General features: G+C 36.7%; 1 long non-coding RNA gene across 1 annotated transcript in view; it reads left to right on the top strand.

The window, feature by feature from the left end:
* LOC128258330 (uncharacterized) overlaps positions 1–20,618 on the top strand; it is a 30,149-nt gene extending 9,531 nt beyond the window's left edge. Inside the window, exons 2-3 of the long non-coding RNA XR_008267952.1 lie at positions 7,868–7,899; positions 19,931–20,618. This is a non-coding gene — a long non-coding RNA (uncharacterized LOC128258330). The remainder of the gene's footprint in view (positions 1–7,867; positions 7,900–19,930) is intronic.
* The last annotated feature ends 3,791 nt before the right edge of the window (positions 20,619–24,409 follow it).

Raw genomic sequence — 24,409 nt, 5'->3', positions numbered from 1 at the left:
GGATTTCGTATCTTTTGTTTTTGGCATGGGGCTTTGTTGGTTTTCGCTATCAATTTCAATTTCGAATTTATATATATAGTATTTCTTGTCGCTAATTTTGCCTGGTCGCGTTGTCTCGTTGTTGTGTCCACACTTGCTATTATTTATTTATGTATGCGGAGGAACAGATTGCGCGCCATGATTTATGCTTGGCACATTTTATGGCCATTTTGTTGGTAATTTATTAACAAGCTTGTTAACAACTCTCCGCTCGGCGCATCGGCTTTTGGGCCCTGCCCAAGCCCAAAAGTTCCAGTCGCAGTCTGGCCAATATGCAGATGGCCAGCTCCACAAGCGAAAGGCTACAAGCCTGCGCTTTTGGCCTGGCCAAAAACATCCAAAGAGACGCAAGACGGAAAGGTTAAAGGCCAAAATACGGCAGCTAGACGCAACATACCAGACAGCAGGTGGCTTTAACGACCGCAATCATGCCGATGTGTCCATGATGTTGATAATGATGATGGCCACACTGGGAGAAAAGTCATTTAGAGGATAGTATATTGTTAAAGTTATTCATGGTGTAGGACAGCAAAGTGATATATGAGTCGCCATCTGGCGAAGATGATACAAGCAAAAAAATTCTAAGAAAACAGAATTAATATTTATTAAAATTTAATATCATTAAAATCAGTTGTCTGAAATAATATAATAAGTTTAAAGTTATTTATTTAAAATTTTTTTAATTTAAAGTATTATATATTAAGAAAAATAGTATTTAATTATTTAAAAATGTATTTCTAAATATATTCAACAATCAATATATCTCTTTCTTTTCGGGCGATGACGCTGATATTGTTGGCTGAAACCAGCCAAAGTCATGTCCATATTTATAGAAAGTTTAGCACACACACGAGCAGCGCTAGATCCAACAAAAAAACAAAACTCTGACATGCAGTTCTCTTTGGCTCCCTCGAAAACCCTCCAACTCCAACTCGTCCCCTCGAAAAACATGATTTGTTTGCCGAAGCGCGTGCAGTAGCCCAAGTTGCCAAGTGGCCAAGTGGCCAAGTGGCCGGACTCCGTTAGCTGTTGCTCAAATATTCTAAATATTTGCTAAATAATAGAGAAGACAGGCGGAGCTTCGAATGGGAATGGAAACGGGAATGGAAATGGGAATGGGGACTTGTCTTTGGTGTGTAGGCAGCCAGGCGTAGACAAACATTGGCGAAACCAGCGAACAAACGAAGGCCAAGCTAATGGCAGTGGCTTTGCTTTTGGCGTTTGAATAGCCCCGGCTATTTGCGTAGCAAAGTGTATGGAAGACCAACTGACGGACAGCCGCAGCCTATATACTCGCATACCCCCTGGATATCGGTGTATCGCTGCCCGTATGTGGGGAGCACTTGATGGACATTGATGGTCGCCTTTGTGAGCGGCCCCAGCTGCGACTTCAATGGGAAAATAAAGCCCTGGTCGGGCTACAAATTTTCAGTACATTGCCATGGACAAAAGAGGCGGATTCATAAGGTTAAGCTTTCGAAGGGAAAACTTTTAATTACAATCGAAAAGAAAGAGTTAGTTCTGTATGCAGTATTTGTGGTTAAAATTTACCTAAATTAAATGAAATTTACATGAACATATTTATTTAAAGAACTACATATGAATTTCGAGGTCTATGTTTAATTATTTCATGTAATGTAACCAAAAAAAGAATTGCAAAAATTAAATAAATACTTCTTAAATGTTTATTATCAATTAATTTTATTAAGCACATCAATAATTTTTATATAACCAACAGACCGTTTACAGACATAAAATTCATTTTTACATACAGATTTTCAATTTGCTTAAACATTCTTTATGTCATATTAAGGAACATTTTCCATAAGTTTAAGACAGATTAATGCATTATATATTCTTACAAAATATATATCACCATTTCATAGACACTTTCAATTGACTGGCCTGGCCAACTTCAATTGTGGCTTAGAGCCAGTTTTTGAGCCAAGTCAGCGGCAGCGCCAAGTTGTCAACTTAATTTACAGCTAACATGTGAGCTACAAGTTCGCGGCGATTGAGCAAGCGATAAGAAGTATTAATTTCATAGACCCCATGCAATTAACATAAACTGGACAGAGAAACAGATCGCAGCCATATAGAAAAAGGCTTATAAATATGCAAAACAGTCTCGATTACAGCAACTCCTTCGTTGCCATTGCAGATACAAATCTGCAGCTATCTATATATCTAAGTAACGCGAATAGTTCCACTTCGTACTTGATCGATCGCAAGAGGGTTTTATGGTTTTATGGTTTTATGGGCCACGGCACGAGCGACAAACATTATTCATTTGCCACCCAGCCCCCCCCCCCCATTCCTATAAAACAGAAAACTGACTTTTATTTGCATAATCGGTAATGAGTTTTCATTTTGTGAAATGCCACGAAGCCCATAAAAACCAAAAGCCTGTTAAATGCAGGCAGAACTAGTCTTAATATAGAAAATTAAATCTCACTGTTTATGGCCTTGATTTGAAATGGTAAAGATTACCCCTTATTAAATCTATATTTTTTGAATTTATGTTGCAGCCTAAGATTTCCGAGAACCAGTTTAATAAAATTAGTTATGTCGTAAACGCCTTAGGTAATCTTTTTTTTTGTGAATAATTTTTGGAACTTGTTGGTTATATTTTTAATTTGTTTAAAGTCGAATGAAAAAGTGACAAATTCACGAAAACAATTGTCCGCGGGCAAACAATATACGAAAAACCTTTCCTGGTTTCAAAAACACTATGAAAGGGCACAGAAGCAATCCGTGAATAATAAATCGTGCTGGGGCTATAAAAGTAAATTAAACATTTTCTGCGACTAAAGCTGAGTTGTGTCTCAATTTGCTGGAAACAGGAATCGGAGGTGCCGATGCCAATGCCGATGCATGCCCATAGGATTCCAGCTGCCCTTGATGAGGTGCCGCAGACTTGGCCCGAGGAAAGGTTAAGAAATGGCTACGCGGAAGCTGTCTGGAAAATAAAAACACGAAAAATTCAACCGACACAAACAAAAAGTACGATAAAAAACCGAACAAAGAAAAAAACAACAAGAGCTGAAAAAGAACACAACTTTCTACCTTAACGTTTGGCAAGGCCCCCGAGGAATTTTCAACTGGTTTATTAACTGGGACCCTTTTTTCGGAGGGGCGCAAATGAAATGCAAATGTTGTACGGGGGCTTATCGGTAATCTATTGACTGAAAATTTGCAACAGATAAGGCGGGGCACTATTAAGCCATAAAACGCATGCAAATGAAGGCGTTGAAATGCGCATATACATAAGGCCAAGAGGAGTCTTTTCGGGGCTGGTCACTTCACTTAGCCGAAAGTTAAAGGGCGCAAAAACTAACGCGTTTCGGAAAAGATAAAACCGGACAGTGGCGGGTAGTTTGGGGGGTCGGTTGGTCGGTGGCAGCTGTCTGCTTCAGCGGGGGTAAAACTCAACTTCAACGAGGCCAACTGACTGGCAATTAATTATGCCGAAAGTCGCTCATTCTCACTCACTCGATCTGCCCTCTCCCTCTGCACTACTCGCCCCTCCCTCCCTTTAGGAGCGGGCATATGTTTATTTACTTAATTTACTTAATGACACACATCTAGAGAGGAGCACGAGTCACAAAACGACACCTAAAAAAATATATTATTATATTCTTTATCTTAGAAAATGTGGTCTTTCTACCTACTTAAAATTAAAAAATGAAATGTTAATTCAGTTTTTTTTAAGATAAATATTGTAATTATTAATTGAACGGTTCAAATTAATTTATTGTTGAATTTAAATGGTAGGAAAATCCTGGCTTCAGTAAACCAAATAATAAAAATTAATTATTTTTTATCTGTTATTTGTAATATAATAACAGTTCTTATTTATTTTAATCTACATTAAACTAGTTATAAAAAGATATTAAACTTCTAATGCAATTTAAAAACTCTTCTTATTAATTTAAATCTTCTTTAAACTAGTAATAAAAGAATACTAAACTTCTAATGCAATTTTTTTTCACCGTGCATGCACACACAATTTTTTTCGGGTGAGGTCATCCAGGCAAAGAAGAGCAGCGCAGCCCATGTTTGTCTAATAAATAACATTATTAATTACCAGTGCAATTAAGCATAAGTACGAGTGGGGCACCCTCGCCAACATAGATACAAATTCAAGCCCCGACAGCAGACAGCAAAACAAAAACGGACCGACTGCACTTGATGACCCAAATTTGAGTTCATTGAGTGATATATGAATGCATTAATCTTAGTTTACGTTCATTAGTTTGTTTATCAAATTTTATACAAGCTGAAAAACCGAAACTGTTGCTAAAAAACTGAAAGCTGATACCGCCAAGAAATGCATAAAAGATCAGAGCTGTGATCTCCCAACTGAGAATTTATGATCAACATAATACGATTTTATGTTGCTTTTATGGGATCAGGGGATATTTATGACCAAAGGCATGGTTTTCAAATGGAAAATGCGTTCTTCTAGCAAACTTTAAACTTTGAGTGTTTAAATGTATTTCTTACTGCTTAGTCTTTTGCCGCTTGTTATTCGCTTAAATATGGCAACTGTCACGAGCAGGACAAATCGGGCAACTACTAGCGAGAAAATGCTGAAAATTACAGAGCAGAGCAACTAGAGAGCTTCCCCCCAGACCCTCAAAAGCCAATCTCCTCGTCAGTCTAGCCGTGTCACAACGTTTAATCTTTATTAATTACAGTGAAATAATAAGTAGATCCCTCCGACGTGCACCCTTCCGTTTCCCCACCACTCTTCTCAGTTTCTCAGTTTCCCTGTGTGTCTATTTCTCTATTTCTCTCCTTTCTCTGACAAAATCAGACGCACCACCGACTGATTAATGCCGGGGCTAAAAGAGCCAAACAAGCGAACATGCCACAAGCAGCCAAACGGGAAACTTTCGGTCTGGTTTAGGAATTTCAGCTATGCACTGAGCTAAAAATGTACAAGAATTTAAAAATGGTTAAATGTTATGGTTTTATTATGCAATCGTAATCCCCTTTTTGAGATTACTATTATAACTAGTAGCACAAATAAATTTGTAAAACAATAAATTATTAAATTATTTTTTTTCTAAGGGCAATACATAAATTAAAATTAAAAAAATGGAATATTTTCTTTTAGTGTTTTGGAAAGAGGTTTCCCATGTTTTGTTGTGTTCTAGTGGGACGACATTCATCACTTTGGCGTTTCTCCGCATGGAAAGCAACTCCCCAATTTGTTGGGTGCCAAAAACGCTCAGCGGGTGGGAAAAAGCGGCGAAAAACCCAGCGAACGGCGGAGAAAGGCAAAAGGAGAGTGGGGGAAAAAAGAAAATTAGATAGCAGCGTGTGCAGAGCTAGCATTTGATCCTTTTTTAAGGTCAGAAGCGAAGACTACAAACCGCGCCTCGCCTAATTACGCGTCTAATCAGAAGGGAGGTGACCCAAAATAACATCTGCCTGAATGGGCAGGCAACGAGTAAAAACTTGCGGCTTGTCAATCAACCGAAAGCTGTTCAAATATTTAAACAAAACTCAGCCTCTCAATAGATATTTGCACTTCAACTTAGCTTAAACTACGCATGCAAATGCAAATGCAACAAATTCAAATAAATTCCGCGGGGACAGGACAATTAAATATGCGCATAACTGTTGATAATCATCGAATCAATATGCTGACGATTTTCTCACGCATTCGCAAGACTCGAAAGATACGCACAAAGATAGATATTCAAATGAGTTGCATCCCAAATACAGACAAGGATTCAGGACGAGGGTTCATCATCATGATGATGATGACGATGACGATGATGATGATGATGATGCTGACATCAGCTCGAGCGGCTGAAGTCAATGAGGATTGGAGAAAAGGAGGGTTTCCAGGCAAAAACGATTTGTTCTGCTCGAACCCTTCTCCTGCCGTCATAAAAAAAAGGATTTGTAATTTGAATGTTAAATAGCAGCGGCCGCAGCCTTCATTCCCTCCCCATACCTCTAAATTGTATTTACTGCTGAATTAATTCTTACTCTTTTCTTGAAAAACGAAAGGACTTGCCCTGCCCTGTTTGCTTAGGGTTTCCTTTCATTTCCATTCAATTCGATTCGCCGCGCCGCCTTTCAAGTCCCCGAGAAAAATCTATAAAAAAATCTATTAAGAAAACCGATTTTTTTTTGTGTTCCTCTGATTTCTTCTCCAAAGTTTCGCTGGCTGCTTAATGGCAATTGACAGGCGCAGTCATATGTAAATCTTAGGGCGTGGCAATATCGCCGTTCAACCAGCTGCCGCTGGTCTCCGATTTCAAAATCAGTAAGGGAACCCAAGGAGAGATTAAATAGGGCGAAGGCTAAACAAGTTTTTCACTGTTTTCTAACGGTTTTTGTAAAGGGAAAATATGGGAAAAACATTATGGAAATTTGAAGAAAAATAAGTAAATAAATAACCCAAAATAAATTATGGAAATAAACTCAATCAAAAAGTTTCCTATTAATACATACATGAAAATAAGTTCTCGAATATAACAATATCAAACGAATGGAATTTAATTATCATACATTGTTTTCTATAGTCATTTCTGAACTAACTAACTATTTATAAATCACAATATCTATAAAAAAAGACAGCTTTAAACTTATTTTGGAAATTAAAATGCTAATCCCTTTTATAAAAAATGTATCTAAACGATTTTAAAATGAGTACCAAAAAAGCATTTCAAAAGAAACCTGTCAATGAAATTAAATTTAGTATTCACCAAATCAAGCTCTAATCCTTTGGCAGGATTTATCGCAACTTTTCTATTTGCTTTCCTTGAATTGAATTGAATGGACAGCCAGCCCCACCTCGAATCGCTCAGGAAATGTTGATTGCATTTTGAAAGGGGGTTAAACTGCTGAATTGCAGCAATAATATTGCAACCGACATCGATATGTGCCATTTGATTTGCATAATTCAGCACACAAACAGAAAGGAAGACCCAACCCTAATGCGAAAAAAAATGAACTAGCAAAATATTGACAGGACCTGGGGATTGTGAAAGGAAAAGGGAAAGGGAAAGGGAAATGTAGTGATATGGAGAATGAGCCGCTTAAGCTGCAAAACAGCCGCGCCCCTTTGGCTGTCTGTTTGTGTTTTTGCAAATTCATCGATAATTGGCGATTTGAAATGGCAACAACTGAAGAAGACAGGGGTTGCTTTCGACTCTCGACTTTCGACACATGAGCACGACGGGCCAAACCCGTAGTTGACTTTGGCACTCTTGAAGAGAACCCCGTATTCAGGACCCTGAAACCAAGCCTTCTGTTAAGGGCGCATTGCAAAAACTGCCAAAAAAATAACAATAACGAGTGAAACAGGGAAACAAGACTTCGCACAATAGATAATGACTTAATGACACTTTAATTGTAAACAAGTTAATTCGGGCCATTGATGGCCAGTCACAACCAATTATCGCATCGATTCCAGCCAAAAACGGTGGCAGCAATTAGTGTCAAATATTAATATTGGCAAAACAAAGCTGAATTGATAATTATCGTCGCAATGGAAACCAGATTCGGGGTTCATAAATTCAAGACAAATTCCACTTGGCAGAGAGATGAGATGTGAAATTAATGGGCAATGTCTGTCGGGCAAATGTTTTCGATATGTTTTAACAGTGTCCAAGTTGCTGGAGAGCTCGATAAAAATATTTGTTCGTTTAATGGATATGTCCATTCACACCAGACATATCTCGTTGGAGAGTTAAGTTTTCCCGCCATTACCATTCACTTTCCCATTCTTAGTCCACAACACACACACAAAGTAGAGTATTCACAAATTCCTAACAAATGTCTTCTCCCCTTCTTCTATTTACAGGGGAAAATCAGTACGACTTCTGGGCCCCGAAGGTAAGCAAACAGCCAACGGAGAAACTTGGCCAAAAAAGGCCAGGCAGAAACTTACGAAACAAAACAAACATATTGCAACTTTTACTTTGGATCTGAGGGCTTTGGTCTTTTGGGCCCCCGAGGTCGGTTCGCTTTCAAGTTTCGTTTTTTGACAGCTGCTGTCAAATGCTGAAAGGCAGCCCCAGCTCCCATTCAAGCAGAAATCTAAAACAAGTCACACACGAAAAGAGTCGAAGTTGGAGCTCGGAGTAGGAGTCGGAGTCGGAGTTGAATCAGAACCAGGCTGCAGTCTCGGTCTTTGAGTCTCTGGGCCCGAGGCATATCGCCAAAACATCTCTATACCAACACACATATGGGCAGGTACACCAGGGCCTAATCTAATAGGAGTCTAAGAATTTTACAAATTTTTAACGCAGGCTTATATAGTTAAAAAAAATTAATTCAATGTATTTTAGCTCAAAATTTTGAATTAGAGTGTCCTTCGAATTCAAAAGACAAGGTCCCCCAGTGATGGGATGTTCAAAAAACATTTATTTATGTACATCTACTAAATAAATTAAAAAATAATAATAATAAATTTGTCGACTTCAAAAAGATTTTTTTAAAGGTCAATATAAATTTAATTTATTATACATTGTAAATTAATAGTTTTCTATATATGTTAATAGAAATTTATATGGCTAGCTAAAGTTATTAACAACATTAAAAGCTCGCTATAAAAAAATCGTGTTTGTGACCTATAAAAAGTAATAGCAGTGTCTTAAATTGGCCGGCAAAATTATTATTATTAATGGCATTATTACATATGTTAAATTTAATAATATTTTATTACGGCATAACATCGTGTTTAAAAGCAATAAAAATGTAATACTAGCAGCTTAAATAAGACGGTTAACCAGACGGCTTTGTAACTTTTGTTTATGGTACTCACAGAAATGTTTTATAAAATCATATTAAGGCACTTCGTTCTGCTTTAAAACCCCTTCTATTATTTTAACCCTCGCTGTACTTGAGTACACCTTATGGCCCGGCAATGTTCCTTAGCCTTCTCTAAGCAAGTTCTCAAAACACAAAGAGAGAGGCAGAGAAAAAACAATGAAAACATTTTTATAGTTTTCATGCACGAAGTCCACGAAATGAAAAATTCTACAATTTAAACTGACATTTAAATTGATAGTTCAAGAGATGCACACGACAGATACGAAACAGGGAGAGCAGCCGAGGCCTCGCACACACATACCCTCGGATACAAGCGCGTCCATAAGTATCTGTATCTACGTCTATGTGCTCCGCACATGATGGGAATGCATATGCCTGGTGCATAGTTTTTGCGGCCTGAGCTGCCGATAATGTGGGGCTGAGGAAAGAATAAAAAACTGATGCTGATAACAAAAGACTCACACAAAAAAAAAAACAATTGCCAAGCCAAGAACTCAAAAAATATTATTTTTATGATCAACCGCATACGAAATGTTGGGCTGTGGTCGGCGGGTTTGTAGCAGATGGGAAATATTATGAGCTTCGGAGCAAGGTCAAGACAAAGCCAGGAATCTTAGACATAAAACCTCAATGAATAGGTTTATTTCAAATGAGAAAATCAGTAATATCAAGTGCGATAAATGCAACCTCATTCTTAAAACCACAAGAAACTTGTACTCTTGTATTCTGAAGAATGGGAATCTACAATTGGGAATTCATTCTCAACAACATTGGTGAAAACTTAAATTGATCTAAATATCTTTTTAATCATACGTTAAGTTTACCATTAACGATAAATTCTCTAGAAAAACTTAAACAACAATCTTAATAAATTCCAATATATTAATGACTCTTAAATTTTACCAAAATTGGTGAATAAACCAAAATCATGAAAACAACATTTAAAAATATTATTTATCTTCATAATCCTTACAACAAAAATATTCAAAAATATACACCATTTAGCCAATGCACTCACAAAAAAACAAACTGTATAGCACCAAACCAACAACTCTACCACAATTCTGTTTTTAAGACTCCAACATCTATTTACACAGACGAAACATAGCATGGAAAACTAACAAAAAGATGTAAGACAACTCGGAGGAAATGAACGACTAAAACAAGAAAACCTACACCACGAACAACCTTCACCAACAATCACCACCAGATCCTCCAACATTGTCAAGTGTCATGTGCGTGTTCGCTATCACCCAAGTGCCGCAGATGGAGATACAAAGATACAGAGATATGTAGACACCCAGATACACACTACGCCAACGGCCAAAAGACAGGGAATAAATATCTATATATATATATATATATATATATATATATATATATATATATGGCTTTATAATATATGCCATACGAGTGGAGCATAGATTGGGCTACGGCGCTAATCTTATAATTAGCATTCCTGGCAGATAACAACAACAAGAACAGAGTCAGTGACAGGCGACTGCTGACTGCTGACTGCCGACTGCCGACTTGGACTACAAATAACAAACAAGTTGCAATTACAGCGCGGCAGCGGCAGTGGCAGCACTCGACTGTTAATCGGGTTGCATGATAACTGCACATTAATTAAAAAAATAAAGAAAGAGCGAACGTGGGGGAAATTACTGATCCAGCTAATACATTTATGAAACGAAACGAAACCGAAAAAGTGCTAATTGAATTATAGCAACAAAGAGTTTGCTTCGTATGTTGCCATTTCTGGTTGCACATTTAATTGCGCCACAACCCCTTTCCCCCTTCCCCCTCTACCACCATAATACTTCACCGATCACTCACATCGGCCCCTGGAAGAAAACCCTTTCGAGCATATTGCTTTCGCTTCCAAGAAGGCCCACAAATGCCCAGACAAAGCCAGACTCCGTTCTAACGGTAAGCAGCTATAACAAACCCCAAAATAACCGAAAAAAACAGATGGAGATGGGAGCAAAAGCACTAAAAAAAAGTTTTCAATACTTGTACATTTTTACTGCCATCAAAGGGTTTGGTTTTTTTTTAGATTTAAAAGTTAGCGATCAATTTTGCTACATTTTTTTATCTCTTTAAAAACGGCCTTAAGCTCATATAAATTCAAATAGCAATAAAAAATGTATGGTTATTTTTAAATTAAAAATTTTTCAACAACAAAGTTGGTTTTTTTTATACTATTTTTTTTACATTTTGTCTGATTTGCAAAGGTAATTTTTGTTTTTTAATTCGTAAAAATCATAGACAAAAGTCAAACGAGTTAGTAAATTAAAACCACAGAAGTGGTCTTAAAGTACGTATTTTTTAGTGCACAAACTTAAATAATATTAAAGAAAATTTAAAACAATAATGATTTATTTTCCATTTTTCTCAGTGCCTCGACAGACCCAAGTTCAATTTCTTCTCGTTTTTTGGGCAATTCATAAACCGAAAATAAAACACAGCAGAAAACGAAAAACTGTCAAGCTCAGTTTTCAATTGCTTCTGGCCCTGTAATCCGAGAGCATGTCCCAGACATTGGGAGCAGGGAACGGCGGGGATATTAGGCCATGCTGCGGGCTTAGTCACTTCTGGGTAATGTCCTCCAGCCCATATTAGTTTTCAAGTCCCCCTGGTCGCATTGTTGTGCTCTCGTCGATATGACGAGCACAGCCCGAAAGATACAGATACAAAACATACACAAACAGCTCGAGTATCTGCAAGTGCACGCAACACAAACACACACTGTAGTTGTTGGCTGTGTATCTATGTATCTGTGTATCTCTGTATCCGTATCTGCGGCCCATGCAATGTCTAGGGCCAAAAGGCGGTTCGGACATTTCAACAGCATGTCGCTTCATTTAAGTTTTTTGCATCAATGCACTCGTGACAATTTGTCATAAAAAGAAAGAGAATGCCCAACCAGAAAAGGCCAACTGGGCAGAGAAGAATTGTGATGGGTGGACTTGTGTGATGTTTCTTTGTAAGCTAACCAATTGTTTGAGAAACTCCCAATTTAATTTAATAAAAGCCAACTCAAACGGGGGCAATGTCGTAAAAATGCTTTGGCTGGTTTTTCGTAACCTTAAGTTTAAATTTCAAAAGTATTTTTAAACACATAAACATCAACAAAAAGCATATATAAATTTTACTGCAGTTGAGCAAATAAGAATATTTTACACTTATTAGTAATACTTCCATTTCCATAATTTTATAAAAGCCACGACTAAACTGAGGAATGTCGTAAAAATACTTTGACTGATTCTGCGGAACCGCAGTTTGCAAATTTATAAGTAATTTATTTTACCACTAAAGGTGATATATCCTCCTTAACGAAAAAAAATAAATTATTGATAAACAAATTATTATACTGGAGAACAATAGAACTATTGCATATACAAATTCTTCTTTGATTTTATACCTTAAATATACACAAAAATCTATGACACTCCCCAAAAAGTTTATAGCCGTCATTAGTTGCAATCAGTGTTGCCATCTGGCACCTGAAATCCTCCCAAAAAAGTCCCCATACTCATAATTTGTCCCCATTAAACTACCCAATAAAAAGCTAATTGCATGAATATAAAACCCATCTTTGGGTCAACAGCACCCCTGCGGCGAAAATCATGAGCGGAGGTGGGACAGCTAAATGTCAGATTTGTGATCACTTAAACGCCAAGCTATGCCGTATTTATATAAATTCATTTTAAAATATTTAAAGTCACACAAAAGCACGACGCACTCAAACATATATTAAATATCCAGATTTTACGATCCATAATGCGAGGGGGTAGTGAAGGTGGATTTTTATTACCAATAATTTTAAAATTTGTTGCCTTGCTGCTGCTGCTGCTTCTGCTTTATTTTATTTTTTCATATTTTTTTTTTTTTCTTCTGCTTCGTTGGACGGGTGCAAGCAACTTGTTATAAATATAAACACAGATACTTATGAAGGCGCATATAGACGTGCATACTCATATCCATCGGTATATATAGATGGACGTGTGTGCAAGTGAATTGATTGTAAAGCTGCCCGACCGACCGAGCGACGCGATTATTTACGGTTTATTTTCAACACTTCAAAAATAAACGCAGGCGGTACGAAGAAGGGAAAGTTGGGGAGGGGGACGGTGGGTGAAAGGGGGGAAGCGCAACATGAACTTCTGTACCGCCCGCTCTCTCCCTCTCTTTCTCGCTCAGGCCCTCATTTGAAACAAAAATATTGCATACTAATTTTAATACGTAACACGCGGACGACTTTGAAGGCATCCAAAAATATCAGCATGATTGCACTGAGAAAAATGTATAATAACTTAGTAGCAGTATTGGGCAAAAAGTTTGACCTTTCCATGAAACTCATTTACCTAATAATACTTGCAATTCGAGAAAGCTAATTTGTGTTAACTAAACACTCTTTAATAGGTTTAGGAAAATTTTTCTATACTCCGTTTGAGCAGTATAAATTGTATGATCAAAACAGCAAATACATTATATTTATGATATTACTATTTAACTTGAAATTAAAATTGTTTTTTGTTATGATACCAAATCTAATATTGCTGGATATTTTTTTCTGAGTGCAAAGCAGATCGGTGTATCCAGGCGGTTAGGGCTAAAAGTGTCAGGCAAGTTGTGGGGCTTTTTCATAAATTTTTTGGCAGGTGAAATGAACGACAAGTGCCTGCAGCAGCAGAAAAGGGGAAAATGGGGAGCAAGATGCAGTGACTGCATTCATATTTCAATATTTTCGGTTGGCCAAAAATAGCCACCAAGAACAGTGTGTGGAAAAAGGAGGCAGTACCCAGAAGAGTGAAACAGAACACAATGAACAAAATAGCTGGCGATCGAAAGAAAAAAAAAAAGTTGCAATGCATAGAAAAACGAAACGCTAAAAATTAATTTCCACATAATTTTTATGAGGCAATTACTCATCGACACTCTCTCCCACTCTGCTCTCGTTTCGTGCCTTAAAAAGTTATTTATAAATTGGGATATAAAATAAAAGAAAATAAGCACCGAAGCGAAATGAATCAATGGAACATGGCGTATGCGTAATTTTAATAATAGCTCATTGATAGAAGGTAGGCATGGCTGCCACACCCGTGCCCCTCGAACCCTGCCTAATACAGGTCGAGTGGCCAACTGACCAAAGCGTTTTTTATCACTTTTGTACAGTGCAAGTCGTGGGCATAAGTTCGAAAATTCGTATATTCCAACAAAATGTGTTATTTAGCATTTCAAAGTAAAATAATGTTAATAAACAGCAGTATTTTTAGAGAAGGTTATTTTATATAAAAAATGTTAGAAAACAATTTATTTAAAATTCGTTTTTACAATTTACAATACACACGCCAGCACTCTTTATATTTTTTAAATGGTAACTTTTTCACATACATACATACATGATTATATGTATTTGTTTTATTTATAAAGAACACATCTTAAATACTTGAAACGCACTGTAGGCGCCACCTTTCCCAAATTCCATATGCATATTATTCCCATCATTACGCGGCAGCCACGCCCACACTTCTAAAAGGCCGAGGTGAAATATGCTTTAAACTGCATATTATTATAATAATTCTTTCTGTCATACCATTTCTTGGCTATTTTGTGTTAGAATTTCCGTTTCGTGGTGTAATTATTTGGAAATGCTTTTTAAGCGATAATTGCCAGGTGGCACTACATTTTTACTCCAGTTCTTTTGGGTTTCTTTTACTTCGTTTGGTTAGGTGTAGTTTTTTGTAAGTTGGGTTTGTCAAATTATACAACATTTATCATCAATTATCGCAGAGTCGCTGGTGGTGTCGCATTCGTTTTTTTGTTTTTTTGAGTTGGTGGGAGAATGATTATTCTAGGTTCGAGGCACACGCAACATTCATTCATGTGTCATGAAATTGAATAAGCAAATGACGTGCTGACTGCCAGTTGAAACTGAAATTTCCAACATGACGATTGCACGTCCACTGCCCATTCCATGTGGCATTCACCTTCTTCCCGACCACAAAACGCAGTTTAAATGGAAACCATGCCATCTACCTCAACTCTATAAATGACATTTCATGCCAAAATGCAGACAATTGTCAATTGTAACAGCTACACCCCTTTTTCCACATGCTCAGTTGAGTTTTCTGGCTCATATTTTCTGCCGCTTTTTTATAAACGCACTTAGAGAACATCTAGTGATTATGAAATCTTCATTTAAAAACGTTTACTTTTAAATAATATTTGAGATAACTAAACTTAAAAATAAACAATTCATTAAAATTTAAAATTGTATATTTTATGTTTATTGTTTTTATTTGTAAGGGATATTGTTTCTTTAAAATATGTCTTTTTAAATGTTCTATTTAATAGATGTATGTATATTTTTAAGCTAAAGTTATAACCTATTTATCTGTTCTTTAAGAAATAACGTTTATCACTTTATGCACATCTTATGATAATAACAATAACAAGCTTAAGCCACTTATAATAATTTAAGTAAAATTAAACAAGTTTATTGCTATCTAATGATATTTATCAAGATATAAATCAGTCTTAAGTCAACTGTTTTCACAGTGTACATACTCGTATGGGCCAGGGACCAGACCACATGCTAAACGAATGTTGACAAACAATTATTATTTTATTATTATTTGTTTGTCTGTTGTCTGAAAGTGCCCTCTCAGCACCTCTCCCTATCGCAATCGCTGCTGCTGCTCTGGTTCGGCTGGGCTCGGAACGTCTATCTATCAGTCTGACAGTTAGTTTGCATGACTTTCACAGATACCCACAGTCGCATAGAGAAGCGCTCACACAGATACTTTTTACACTCACATGCCAGTTGTCGTCAGACCGTCTGCCCGGTATTTTTTTCGCCGCCTCCCCGCGTTTGTTTACTCTGTCTAACTGCTGTTTGTAATACTATTCATGTTTTTCTGTTGATTATTTCGTTATTACTTTTTTTTTTTCGTTATTACCCCGTTCGAGCAGAAATCTTCACATGCAACATATTTTTAGAGCTAAAATTAACTAAAACAAACATAGAAAGTGCAGAATGGGCGTGAAGCGGGGAATAAACAAACTTTGACAGTTGAAAATCAAGCGCTAAAATATTTGCCACATTTTTTTCTCGTTCGTAATTGTGTCGAAATATTTAATGAAGTTCTCTTGGCTGTCGGCCTGATTGCTTTGGATTAAATAGCTGTCAGTTGGTCGAGTGAAAAGGGGGAAATATATTTATATGGTAAACTGACTGCTAAGGTTGCTAAATACACTTAATTTCAAGCACCTTTGGGTAGTCGCTCTAAAAAGGTATCTCCTCGATGGAATCGCAATATCTTTTCTCAATCAGATGCGTGGAACACAGTTTCCCCTAACTGTATCTGCCATATCTGATCCATATTTCCCAACGAATTTTCTCCGTATCTGCGAGAACATTTCTATGCGCTGGCACACAGTTTTCCAGCTGAAGCATTACTAATAACTTAATTCGATTCGAGGAAATGGGCAGCGAGTATGCTCAGCCACATTGGTGGGGCGTATCTAAGCACAGAAATCTAAAGCTTAATGGCTCATTAAAGCGAGAAAAGCGAGCGGGCGGCCTCGAATGCGAATGCGTTTTTCCCTCCTTTTGATTACGAATTTATTGTTGGCAATATGAATAAAAATGAAAATATTCACATGCGAGTGAATCTGTGTGAGGCTGCTAATTATGCATGCCGCATATGCGTTTGCATTAGAAAAACGGCAGCAACAGGCTGCTTATGCAATCCAATGCAAACCGACAAGGAGAAAAAAAAATAAAATACAAAACAACAGCGAAAAATTATAATAATAATGCAGTGGCAAAACAAAAAATCATGAAGGGGAGGCAGGAAAAAATAAAGATACAAATACAAATACGAGAGCGTTGCAATAATGGCAAACGAACCGCGGCACGCAGTTGGCCTACGAAATGAGCATTTCACATCGTGTGAATTTTAATTAAAGCACCGCCAACAGCAAAAGTTAGACGCACTAAGTCAGCGAGCTTACTGCTTAATTAAATGCAACATATGCCGCTAATTAAATTTATGTGGCCGTCGCAAACTTTGATTATCAAAAATTATTTATGCAAAATCTCTGACAGGAAATACCTGCGACTGGCAACCAGCAACCTGCAACTGGCAACCAGCAACCAGCAACCTGCAACAGGCGATGCATGGCTTGATAAGCCCACAGAAACAACAGCAACATAAACAACACCAACTTCAACGGTAGCAACAAAGCCTGGCTTAATTTAATTGTACATAGTTTTTGGTTGCAAACATAATTATGCTGCAGTGCTGTGGTTGCTTTGATTTAATGAGCGAGTGCTGGTTAATTTATTGAGAGAGCCAATCAAGTGATAAACGCAATTAAAAAGGGAAACAACCTATTGATTTCCTTGAAACAAGATTAAATATGTCTGCCATTTAAACCTGATACGCCCATGAACCAGCAGTAATTAATTAATTGTTATTCCAGCCAATACATACATTTAATTTATAGTTTTTGAGCAGTAATCAAGATTTTAAATTGTCCAGTTTACATTTAATACTCAAATAAAATTAAATTCAAAACCAAGAAATTTTATGCTTTTTATGAGCTTATATTACTTTTTATTTTTTTAATAAGTCTTAAGAAATATTTTGAACTTTGCGGTATGAAACTTAGATTAAGTAGATTTTAAGTAAGAAAGTTTATTAAGTTTATTAAAATTTCACAAAATAAGATTGGAATGGAATTTGATTCGAGAATGCTATTACTCAATTCCTGAATGAACTGCAATGACTCTCTTTGTGAATGACAACAACTTTCTGTCCGATTTGCATTTGTTTAATGCATCAGCTGGACTATATATACGCAGACTTATCTATAAATATATGTATCAACCCGGGGTGTTGGTATAAACAATGTGTGGCAAACACTTGCACTATGCGCATAATCGACCAGGGAAACCTCTTATTGTGCCAAGGCGACCAACTCGCCGGCAAGCGAGGAAACTATGGCCAGATATATAGTGAGTCACCCTGGTGACTTTCAAGTGATGGGCCGCCTCGTTCTCTCACTTTTTCGCTGTTGGAATTTAATTCATTAAATTAAAATTAATGTTTATTTACGCGCAATTTTACAGCGTGCCTGCGAGCCTGGCCAAAAGTATTGCCAACCGAGCATAAATTAAAATATATTACCAGCAGAAACGGCAACTTCAACTTGTTTAAAATTAGCCAATGCAAATGCAACAACAACATCATTATGAACACGATTAGCACATATAGCTTTTCTCTCGTAATTTAATTAGTTTGCTGAGGCCAGAAATTCGATATTGTTGATGGCTTTGCATCTGACACTTGATTGACAGCAGCTGGCAAACAAAACAAAAAACAACAAAATAATGCCTAATGGAGTCCACAGATTTGCTTAAGCAAAACAGGTTTACTTAAAAAAAAATGCTGGGAAAATCGTTGTTAGCACAAAAAGTCTGATAAGAGATCTACAAGTGAATCAATATTTTTTTTCTTTTTGCATCAGGTACTATAATTAAGCGATTGTGCCCCGGCGATTGGAAAATTAAAAACGTTTTAACAGTGATTTAACGGTGATAAGATTGTCTACCTAAAACTACAACTAAAACGAGCTAAACAAAGTGTGTAACAAGCGCGGCAACAAAACAAACAAAATTATAACAAAAACCGGAGAGATAGGGATGATGGACTAGACTATGTACAGCTGTTTTGTCATTAGAAATGCCAATTGCACGTAATACGTCGAATGCTTTGTGAAATTATTTTTAATGAATTGTTGTGTCATTAGAGGAAAAAGAGGGGCGCGTCTGGTCAGCGATTAGCTTTGCTCCCCCTCTCGTTGTTGGTTTTGTTAATTTAGCTAAAAGTCCATTAAACGTTACAGTTCTTATGGCTGGCCGATGGAACTATACGTATTTAGGCACTCGGGGACCTCTGCTTTACACCTTATGCCTTATGGCCGAAAGGTAGAGGGCCCATCAATAGCCGTAATTATTATGATGTGTGACATGCAGCCAGCACGGCCGACAGTCATTATCATTATGTTCAGGGACAGTGAACTGTCCTTGATGATGATGGGGCAACCTGATTTTGCCTCGAGCTGGCAGAATAACCAAAGGACATCGATGGGGTTCAGTCTTTAAAGCTAAAAAACGGAGAATTTTTTAAAGCTTCTGACGTTTAAAAAATTTTTTTTTATTGGTACTTTTATAATACCAAGGAATAGGAGTACCAAAATATCTTTATTAATTTTTGATTACAATTTATTAATTTTAACCGTGAGAAATAGTTTTTAAATTGAAATATTTCACAATGCTCCAATACACCGAATTACTTAGCCAATTCTATTTTTGGTATACGACACCAATATTATGGAACTGTCGAGTAATAGCCAATAAAAATATTTTTTATAGATTTTTTATCGTTGAAGATTGCCACGTATAAAGCACAATTACAAGGCAAATAAAATCGGTCATAAAAATTATACAATGGAAAGTTTTTCGATCTTATGCCCGAGTCTGTGCCATCTTTTATAGCATAAGATTTCAATGGGCAGGGCATCATAATGGAGGCTCCATAAATGTTTGGAGAACTTTTGCATTGCTGCTTTATGGAGGTCCATTTTGGTTTCTGTCTGGTTTTATGGAAGTAACCCTAAAGTTTTCTCCAGGTGGAGGAGTATCTATCCACTGCGCACATTAACAGGTTCATCGACTGCCAGATACGAATGCCCAGATACAGATACGACCTCGAACATATCGTTTGAATCACCATTTACCAGGGAACACAAGCCACACTCTCCTCTGCAGCGCCACTTTGGCCACTTGTCAACGCCATCAAATGGCAAAAGGCATGAAGGCACGAAGGCAAAGGAGTGAGCTCACTTTATTTTTATTGCATTTTAGCAACGCTTACTTTCGAACAATCAATTCAACTCTTCCTACCCTCTAAATGCCTCACTTTACTTAAGCAAACTGATTTTTATCATCGCTGCCGTCGCGTCGTTTTATGAGCATCATCAAAAACTAATAAAAACTCAATGCGTTCTTTATTTGCAGGCAGACGGCAGCCGTACCCGAACCCGTACTTTCCATAGCCCCAACCCAGAAAAAGAACTGGAAAACTGAAGAACTGGAGAAACTGTGGAACCACAAAGGCAACATGTTGCACATGCACTCGCCAAAAGCAATTTGCATACAAATGTTGCCAACGCACTTCAAAAACTGCACAATCACAGGGGCTTTAAAAAGGGGGGGGTGGGGGTGGGGGTTTTGCAGCGGAAGAGGGTAAAAGCCGCTTCATAATTTGATATTAAACATGCACGCGTGTCTCCCTCTCTTTTTCTCTCATGTGTGCAACTTGTAAATTTGCAAATTGCTAAAATGCATGACAGGAACAAAGGGGGAGGGGCGGGCAGTGGGGGGGACTTTCGGGCAGCTGCGTGAATTTGCATTTACATCAAGGAACCGCAGGACAGGAAAAGGACCGCAAAAAGTTACCCAAATTCAGCCTCAGAACAAAAAACTGAATAAAAATGAGAAGTCTGCTCAATTGACTTTCAATTGCAAAACAAACACAATGCACTTGGGGAAAATTTGAGAGACAAACATTTATTTTGTTCAAAAACCTTATTCTTGCATGCTATAAAATTTAAACATTTAGTGAACCCAGAGAAAAACCCCATAGTAAAATTAAATGTTAAAATATTTGTTTGTCGAAATATGAACTTTCTCAAAATAAACTAAGAACACGGTCATGTTATTATTAACAATAACATTAATTTTTTTTAATTTAAAATAAAATTATTGCAAACTAAAAAATTAAAGTGTTACACATTTTGATTTAAACAAATCAGTACCAAAAATAATTAATTCAAATTGAAAATATTTACATTTACAATGATTTTTCTCTGGTTGATCAAAGGTTTTTCTAATTTTTTTTCCCCTTACTTTTATTACCAAATGGTTTTAAAAATAAAATAATTATTACTGACTTTAAATTTTGAAAAAATACATTTTCATACATTTTTTTTTTTTAACTAAATGGTTTAGAAAAATATTTATCAATTACCCAACAATATTAAGCTTTTATAAAAATAACCATTTAAATTAAAAAAACAGCCTATTTTCCAATATCTTTTTTCTCAGTGCTTCTTTGAAGACAAAAGGCAAGCCCAAATGAATTTATTTTCAATTTTATTTTCAATCTGCTTTTCGTCCGGCATATGATTGACATGGTCGATTGAACGGGCGAATGAATGAGTGAGGGAGTGGAGCGTTGGCAGCGATACACATATCGTTTATTTTTGGCGGCAAGTGTTTGCTTTGCGTTCGGTTTGCAGTTTTGTTAATACTGCACTCGAAAATGCCCGAGACACCTCCTCAGATGGCCCAAAATCCGTGGGTACTTGAGAGCGGGATCTGCGGAGTCTTAATAAGCTGGTGCAGAACACACTTTCTATATCAGATTTGTACACGCAATTACATGTACATGTACTCGTATTTGGGCTATATATGCGGGGCTATATAAATCATATTTATGAGACATTTCCCCTGGAGGAAAAAAGGGAAAAGGAAAAAGGAAAAACATGTGAATGATAATAGGCACGCAATGTGCGAAAGGGATGGCCGGAAAATGCGTCACTCTCCCCACTTTCCTGACTTTTCCTTGCCGTAGGAAAACAATAATCAATAAGTAATACCCGGCCAACACGACGAATGTGGGGGAAGTCACCCCTGATCTATATCCATATATAATTCCTCCCTTTCGCTCATATGTGTTACAATTTTTGTTGCCTTCGCCTGGGTAGTTCATAACTTTTCTCTCATGTGTGTGTCTGTGGTGGTTTTCTTGGCCAGGACTTCAGGCGTTTGACAGCCATGTTTGTCCTTCGCACACACACACACACACACACACACACTCACACATGATTGTAGGCGTCGCCTTGTGGCACCCCCAAAATACAAAAAAAATAACAAAATAAGAAAAAAGAAAAAGTGTTGGGAAAAAGTGTGCCACAAACTTTCTGCCCGAAAAAAAGTTTGTCTGCTGACACAGATCTGTATGTGAACGAGCGAGATAAGAAGCAATCGCAAATTTTCCAGACTCTACCTCGCTCTTTCACTCTAACCACACATAAAAAACAATTTAAAAGCTTTGGGTAAATTACGCTTTTTATGGTGCAACAATTATCACATTAAATAACAAAAAAACATAAATTATTAAAGCTGCAATTAATTTTAAATCACAATTTAAAGCAGATCAAAGCATACAATTACCACATCATAACGGGTATAATTTTAAATGGTTTAATTATGAGTTTACCACAAAGCAGTTTGATTTTAATAATTTAAATGGTGCATATTTAAAGTCATATCTTAAAAGATGATTGGCTTAATAAAGTTTTTAAAATGATTTCCTTCCATTGTTAAAATATGAATTTTTGAAATATGTGTCCAAATAATACTATAAAATTGTTTGTTGGCCGTCAAAAAAACTATCTAAATTTTCCGTGAAGTGTAACAAACCTTTTTTGGATTGCCAAAGAGTTACCGAAAAACAAATTTGAAAAATTTGGTTAAACTTTGGGTTCGTTTCAGTTTTAGGCCCAGCTGATTTATTGTCATAAATTTCATTGAAATTCATGAGGCTCTTGGATGAGCCTCAATGAAAAGTAACAAAAACAGGGCGTGGCCTAAATGATGTGCGCGTTTGTGCGCCTACGCAATGCCATCAAAGATTTATTTCGATGGGACGAAGGGAAATTATAATGTTTTCCAAATTCTATTATTGAAAAAGAAATATAAAAGAAATAAAGAGAAATACAATTCTGTGGGGAGATTATGAAAAGAGCTGTTGATGTATGAATTGTATGGGCCTCTCATAAATCTAGGGGCCCTGTCAAGGTGTCCATACGTTTCTCCTATGTGGCTGTGTGCTCAAGTGGCAGTCATAAATTTGAAATTTATGTTCATCTCTCGTTCGGATTTCGTAGTTTTTTCCATTTACCATTTTTCGGTTTTGGTCAAGAGAACCTGCCACAAAGCAAAGTTCTTTCTTCGCTTGTTAATTAAATGCGATTGCATCATCGCATCTTTCAGCTGTCCATCTCCATTTTCACAGTTGAGGTCAAAATAATAGTAGTTTGAAAAGCGTTAAAAAAATTTAGCACGAATAAAACTAAAAAAAATAGAAGATGGTACATACTATTATGGTTATGGTTTTGTATTTAGTACTGAAAGGTTTTAAACGGATTTTTTTTTAATTTTTAATGCTTCTAAAATGTTGACCTTGGCAGTGCTATTTCTATCCCACTTTATTAAGCTATGACTGGACAGAAATTGTCGCTAATCGCTTCTCATGTACCCCAAGACATGCCGCATTTGTCTTTGTCTTTATTTTTCGGCTTTGCCGGCTTTGACACATTTTTCTTATGAATTTTCTGTATTTTTCCCTTCACTAATTTTTCGTGGCGTGTTTGTTCTGACCGCCAAAATTGCTTGTCCAACATTTGTTGGACATGTTTTTGTACTTTGGTTAGGTTTTTTAGGAACATACAACATACTACACGCAATTGCGGAAGATTTTTTAGCCAGATCCGTTAAACATCAAAATCAACTCTTTCAAGCTCATTTAACAGGCAGAGAAAAAAAAAACGGAATATAGCTAAAAGTTGACCTTCAAAAACGCAACGCAGCCAAGCGAAAATGGCAAAAAAAAAAAAAAAAACATAATACGAAAAATAACAAAAGTCAGAGCTGCTTGGAAACAGGTTGTCGCTTTGCTCTCTCTATTGTTAACATTTTATTATGTTTTTTTCAAGCGGAAAGCAACAAAGCCCCCGAAACTCTTGCATTTTACGATTATTTACGATCGAAATTCATTTCTCTGGCGATTTTTAACCTTGCAGTTGTTGCACTTAACACGTGCCAAAAATTGATAATGAAAGAGCCCGTTTTCAGGTGTTAATCACACTGCGGGCTATAAAAAAAACATGCAAAAAAAGCAAATATAGCCAGCTGAAAAAAAAAAAAACAGCCCAAAAAGGCGCCAAAAATATTTCGACGGCGCGACACAAAATACACAAGCTATTAGGAAGTTGTAAATTCGAAAAGCCGAGTTTTATATTCTCTTACAATTAAAACAATAAACAAAAGGTTTGGATTTAACAAAAGTACATATGTATGTATATTTTTTTGAATACTCCTCAGCCAAATAAGATAAAAGTATGCCTAAATTATCTTATCGTTCTGATAGTATATTTCTATAACTGTAATGTTCTTGGTCATTAAAATCCCAAGAAATAACTCCTCTTTACAGGGTCTAAAATGTATCTGAAACGATTACAACCTTTGCTAGGGTATACGAAATATTCTAATCGTAAATGGACGTTTGCCGCGATGACGAAGAGTTTGCCTATTGTAGATCTTTATTTGCCCATAGCTTTTGTTGCTTTTCTTGTGGGCACTTCAAAAGTCGTGTGCGAGTGGTTGTTCTTGTTGTTGTTGTTGTTGTGTAGCGCTTGTTTACTTTTACGG

Source organism: Drosophila gunungcola, assembly GCF_025200985.1.
Source record: "Drosophila gunungcola strain Sukarami chromosome 3L unlocalized genomic scaffold, Dgunungcola_SK_2 000003F, whole genome shotgun sequence".
NCBI lineage: Eukaryota > Metazoa > Arthropoda > Insecta > Diptera > Drosophilidae > Drosophila > Drosophila gunungcola.
Note: the sequence above shows the minus strand (reverse complement) of the source record. Positions and strands in the feature narration are given on the sequence as shown.